This window comes from Citrus sinensis, chromosome 6 (assembly GCF_022201045.2).
Source record: "Citrus sinensis cultivar Valencia sweet orange chromosome 6, DVS_A1.0, whole genome shotgun sequence".
NCBI lineage: Eukaryota > Viridiplantae > Streptophyta > Magnoliopsida > Sapindales > Rutaceae > Citrus > Citrus sinensis.
The window spans coordinates 11,659,728-11,666,552 of NC_068561.1; positions in this window are offsets into that span (position 1 = coordinate 11,659,728).

The window sequence follows — 6,825 nt, forward strand, 5'->3', positions numbered from 1 at the left end:
GATGAGTGTCGATCCCACGAAGAGGTAGATTTTAATTGTGTAGAATTAATTTTGTAAATGAGTGATTGGATTTATGGTGGAAATGATTTGGAATATGCTAAAACTTAAATTAAAATGGCGAGGATAAATTCTAAAATTGGTATTGAAATGACGAGAATAAATTCTAAAATTGGTATTGAAATGGCGAGAATAAATTGACGAGAATTATATTGAAATGACGTACTTGGGCATCTGGATCCGTATCAACATGCATCATGGGCTAAATAATCCGTATTAATGCCAATTAAATCATGAGGGGGGAATCCACACCTCATGAACCACGCTCTAATCAATATGGTGCTAAGTGCTTATCGTGCCAAATAATAATAACCTTGTACTAGAGGGCCGGTGAAACCAAGGCGGTACTAGACAAGATTAGTATTATTTGTCGATGAGAAGTCAAAACATCCACAAAAACTAGAGGGGAAGAGAAAATAAATTTACCAAATTAAGCCCATGACACATGTTGAGACTTCACCTTCAACCCAAGCTTGAAAGAAAATTAGCCACTCATAATTGAGCTAGGGGCAAAATGGGAATTTATTAAAATACGAAGAAAATACAAGATGGAGAGAGAATTACAGAAAATGGATCCCAAAAATGGATTCAGAGATATCAAATTAGGGGGGAGAGGCCCCTTTTTTATAGATACATGGAGTAAATCATGGCCATCGGATTAAAAACAGTTTGGACGCTCAGGATTGCGCCACGTCATCAGTCAACAGTCCACGGTTTGACCACGCGGATGAACAGTAACACGGTTTGACCCGACTTTGAACAGTAACGCGGTTTGACCCAGATGAACAGTAATGCGGTTTGGTTGAAAATAATCCTGTGTGATGCATGCCCCGTACGCGAGATTTTTCGTCCACTGATATGCTGCCACGTCACCATCAACAGTACATAAGAATTTTAGTCCAACAAGATCGTGACACCTCATCAGTCAATGCCACATCATCGGTCAATGCCACGTCATCATCCGTCTATGTGAATAGTGTCGTGAACAGTAACGTATACAGTACCGTACACGTGAATAGTACCGTACATGTGAATAGTGCCATTTTTCCTTTTATGCTCCTCCTAAGGTTTTTGACCGTCCTGAGTTCAAAAGTGATGTCCGTTTTACCGTCTGATTTCTCCTTTATTGTGAAATGACTATAATGCCCCTAAAATACATAAAATACTTAATTAAAATAAAACACATGTAATTAAATCACAAGAAGGTTAAATACATAAAAGTAAGGGTTGTTAGTAAGACTTGAAATATAAAATGACGATTTTCTCCTTTATAAATATGCATTTTCTAACACTCAACACATGTCACCATTTTCGGACCATAATATTAATCACACAAATGTCCCCACTGAAGGAGGACAACCATTGGTTAAGCGCCACGTGTACAAAATTACCAAATGGCCTCAGATAGGCTCCACAAAAGCTCAAAATTCATCTTCTTCTTGATAGCATTTTTCTCTATTCTTGATAGTTTCAAGGTCTATTTGACCTTGAAGCTGCCACTTGTTTTACAAACTCTAACTTGAGTGTCGGAATGTGATCGCCAACCACCACTAGCTTCACCTCTAACACCGATTTGGCTCTATTTTTCAGGACAACATCAGCTCGTGTTTGGAGCTCTTCATCTTCATTTTCATCTCATCTTCTTCCCCTTTACACTAAATACTTAACACTCCTAGCCAACCTCCTCCCTCTTGGGAGAGAACACCTCAAACATAATAAGGCAACCTCCTACATCTATCCCTTCTTTAGTATTTCATTGTTTTATTTGGGTCATCCAAAATCTATCTAAAATAGAACATATTTTTATTTCTAATTTAATTAATATAATTTTGCTAAATTCTATAGAACATGAGTAGGATGAATGATATAATACCATTCTATCTTGTCAAATTAATTTATTGTGTATTTACTTTTTGGATTAGATAATCAAAATGGAGGAATGAGAAATATTCTAATGTTTATTTACTTATTTTTTTAAAAAGTAGGACCATATTAAGGTGGCATTTATTTTATTTTATAATCATTTTAAATTTGGGATAAAACTAAATATTTGAATTTGATTGACATTTTTTTATAATCTCTTATAAGTATTATATTATTTATTTTTAACTTAAAAATTTGAATGCCAATATTTTTACCTATATCTCTTTTAAATTTTAAATATTAAATAAATAATAATCACTTCAATGAACATAAATCATGCAGGATTTTGAATCTTGTAAATTCTAATTTTCTTTTTCTAATTGTCTTCACTGTAGGATTTTATATTAAATTTTTCCAATTTGTCATCATATTTTGAAGGTCAGAATTATCATCATGCTTAATCGTTATATGTATGTAATCATATATGCTCTAATCCTAAGTCTAAACCTCTCTAAAGCCTCTAGCATCTCTCACAGTCTCACTCTTACTCACCCTCTCACACACACCACCGTAGTCACTCACACACCTTTCCACTTCCAGAATAGACTTAGCTAGAGGTGGCAAAACTAATAAACAAATTGTATTTGAATCGAATCTTAAAAAAATTGGGTCAAAATTATGCTAATTTGGATTCGATTAGTTTATTAAATGAATATTCAATTCAATTCATTTAATTCATCTATTAGAATTAATAAATGAATCCAATCGAATCTAGATTTATTTACTATTCATTTATCCTATTATGAATTCATAATGAATCGAATTGAATATGTATTCATTTACAAAAGTATAATTAATAAACAAAAATTAAGAAAAATAAAATATAAAAAGATCATAAATTTAACATTCTACAAAGTATAAACTTATTATCAATTATAATTACTATATATGCCTTCAAACTTTAAACCTTTTTCATACATATTTATGGATAAATAAGTAATTTAATTAAACAAATAATAAACGGATTTTAAATGAATGGATCGTATTTGATTCGGTTATGACCTATTTATTAAATGAAATCTAAACGTATAAATGAATCAATGTCCTCAAATCGATATTTGATTCATTTAATTAGCGAATTGAATCTAATTCACTCATTTATTAAATGAATCAATTTTTTCAAACCTAGACCCATTTAATTTACATTGAATCGAATCGAATAAACGAATCCTGACTCAACTTGCCACCCTTAGACTTAGCCACGCCATTTCCATCGATTTTCTTGCAATAGTAATTGTCTTCTCCGTGTACCCGTCACCTTAGTCATCGTAGCCAGTCATTGTTGCCGCATCTTGGCTCAGTCAATTTCATGCTAATGATGGCTAGTTATATTGAATTTGTTTTTTTTATTATTCCTTAATTATTATAATTTCTTTTTTGAGTTGGTTGCTAGATAAGTATTTAAGTTTTATATTGCTATTTTTAGTGTATTTGGGCATTGGGGAAAATTGAAAAAACAATGGTTTAATTTTTGTGTTGCTTGTTGTAGGCTTGTAGCTTTTAGTGCAATTGGCTTCGTCTACTGTTATTAGTAGGGGTGGGTAAAATCGGGTTCGGGTCAACCCGATAAGGTTTCGGGTTGTTCGGGTTAGATAAGAATCAACCCGAGCTTAACCCGAATAATTCGGGTCGGATCAGGTCAATAATTCGGGTTAAGTTTGGGTTGGATTTAAAACAGATCGGATTGAGTTCGAGGCAGTTCGGGTCAATTCGAGTCGGTTGAAATCGGATCAATTCGGTTAATGCAATTTTGAGCTCTTTTGTTTTTCTATTTTTGTAGTTTTTATGATAGTTTTAAGATATATTTATTAATTGTAGTCATTTTTACTAATTTTTGATAACTCTATAAAATGAGAGTTATCATGACACTTTTAGACTTAAATAAATGTTACTTAGAGAGTAAATGATGTCTTTCTATTGTATTTTTGTTACATTTTACATAAGTATTCATTTTAGTTTAGTCTTAATGAGTTTTGCTTAATTTAAAGTAATTCGTGCTTAAATTGTGTGCATAATTGTAGGTTTCCAGAAGCTTATAATTCATGGAAGGAATGTTGATGCAATAGGCTTGCAAAAATGAGGAAGAACTTAGCTACAAAAGAATTGAAACAAATCTGGAACAGTACAGTTGCTGTAGCAACCATTGCTGTAGCAATCCTAGAACAACGACAGAGAAAATTCCATGCGGGATACTTGCAGAATTGCGATCTGCAGTTTTCTAATATGACTTATGCGCGCCCTAGGCTTCCGTTTACTTTAATTTTCAACTATAAAAGAAGCACACATCATAAGGATTGAGGACAGCCGTCACCCAAGGAGAAAAACACAAATAAACAAAAGAAAAACAAGATTCAAGAGAGAGATTAAGGGCTGCACAAGAGGAGAAATTGCAGAGATCAATTGGGAGCTCAATCCTTTTTATCCTTCTCTTGTTTTCGTGTTTTCTATTTATTCATGAGGATGTGTTTCATGGCTGAAACTTTGTTCTTTATTTTTCTTTTACAAACCATGAACTAAATTTATTTGTGGTTGAGTGATAAACAATCTCGATGGTTTATTGACTAGAAATATGTGTTGCTGCATGTTTGCTGTAGCAGTTTGTTTTGATAGTATTTATTTTATTCGTTATTTCGGTTGATCACCCATTTAATAATATTAGCTAATGAAGAGCCGCAAAAGAGCCTATCTTAATGAAACATATCAGAACAACACTTGATCTTAAATTGAGTTTCCCGGATTGAGTTTTACTTGAGTCCCAAAAGGGTCATGCTTGATTTAAGATTAATGATGAACTAGACATAAGGATTCACCTTGTAGGGTAAATAGAACCTAAGCATGTAATGTTATATCTTATGTTGGCATAACAACTGATCACTGTTAGGTTGCATATAGATATAAGATATCCAACATGCGACGGCTGATGATACATAAGGATTCTGCCCAGTGCTGTAGCAAATACTGCAGTAACTGAGCCAACCATTAGAAATTAGTCAAGACCATTAAGAGAGTTTATTCACTCAACTACTATATATTCTCATTAGTTTTATCCTTGAGTTTGACGTGATAATTTACTTTGTTGCATTTTATTTATTGTGTTTTTATTTTAATTAGTACATTAGTTTCATTAATTGTTTATTTTATTTTAGCACAAAATCTGCACTGTTAAGATTGTTGTAGCAAATCTGATAACATCAATTCCTGTGGAGACGGTCTTGAATACTCATCACTTTATTACTTGTTGTGTACACTTGCACATTGACACTAATAGCATTAGTATTTATACACCAATAATTTTCAACTGAAAAAAAGAAAAGAAAATGCTATTAAATCAAATGAATAAAGTTAAAATGCTAGAATAGGATTATTTGCCTATTGGCTTGGAGGGTAGGATTAGGACTATTATTTGCTCAACCAACAAAGTCCAAACTTAATAAAAGTTAAAATTAATACTAACTTACAAAGTTCAAAGCACAATTTCTAAATATTAGTCTTTGAAAGTTTGAAACACAAACTCACAAACTCACAAAGTCACAAAATTTAAACATAATTAAATTATTTAGAAACACAAATCACAAAGTTCAAAGTTCAAACATTAAAACTAAATAGGCTTTCTTGGTTCCTCCATGGCTCAATGCGAGCACTTTGACAAGTTTTAAATTCAAAATTTTGAACTCCAAGTTCAAGTGCCGATTGCCTAGAGAAAGATTGAAGAAATGTACAATAAATATTTTCTTTAAGCCACGTTGCAAATGAACAAATTCAATTCATATAAAAAATTGAGCAAATAAACCAAATTCATAAGGTTACACATCAAACACAAACACAAATAAATAAATCCAATTCATATCTTTAATTGAGCTAAAGGGGTGTTACAATCTTTCTAATTTCTATTATATCATTATAAATTTATAATTACAAATAAATATATATGTTTACTAAATTTTTCAATACACACACACACACTAACTAAAACAATTATAAATTACACTTAAAATTTAAAACTATAACAACTATAATTATAGTTTAAATTACAACAAAGTACTAATAGTACTATAATATCAAATTATGAATAATAATATATATTAAAAGTTACCTTTCAAACATCCATAACACCAATGTCGGCGCTCACCACTTCCACTGTCGAAACTTGCGTTCTTATAAGCTCGATAAAATCCAAAAAAAAAAAAATAGTAACTCAAGTGCATGACTGCATGTAGATGTTCTATATAAAATTATAATGCATTTTAAATATATTATGTATATAATGTATGATAAAAAATTAAAAACATTACCTTCTTATAATTCTATATGAAACATTTGCTTCTTAATATCTTCTTGGAGGTTGTAAACGGGATTGGCAAAAAGTTTATACTGCAGCCAATTTTTAGTGCATATCAATGCCTCAACCATAGCCGGGGTTACAGAACTCATATACTCATCAATAATATGACGCCCGATGCTTAAGGCAGACTCATATGCCACTGTGGAAACGGAAACAACGAGGACATCTCGTGCAATTTTCTCCAGAATTGGATACCTCGATCCATTCACCCTCCACTAAAGCAAAACATTAAGTTTAAGATTGCTGAGATCTTCAATTGGGTCCTTTAAGTACCTTTCCACCTCAGATACTACTCTTCTACTCTCATTCTGAACAAAAACCTTCCTGGCATATCCAAGGAAAGGGCGAGCAACTTGAAAAGCGTCATCACACTCACCACCAGCAACATCCACCAAATTAGCCTTAGTTGTAAAACGTTGAGAAGAACTTGTACCTCCATAGCTGCCACTAAGACAACTCTCACCATACATCGATGATGTGGAAATGGGGGAGAATGCACTATA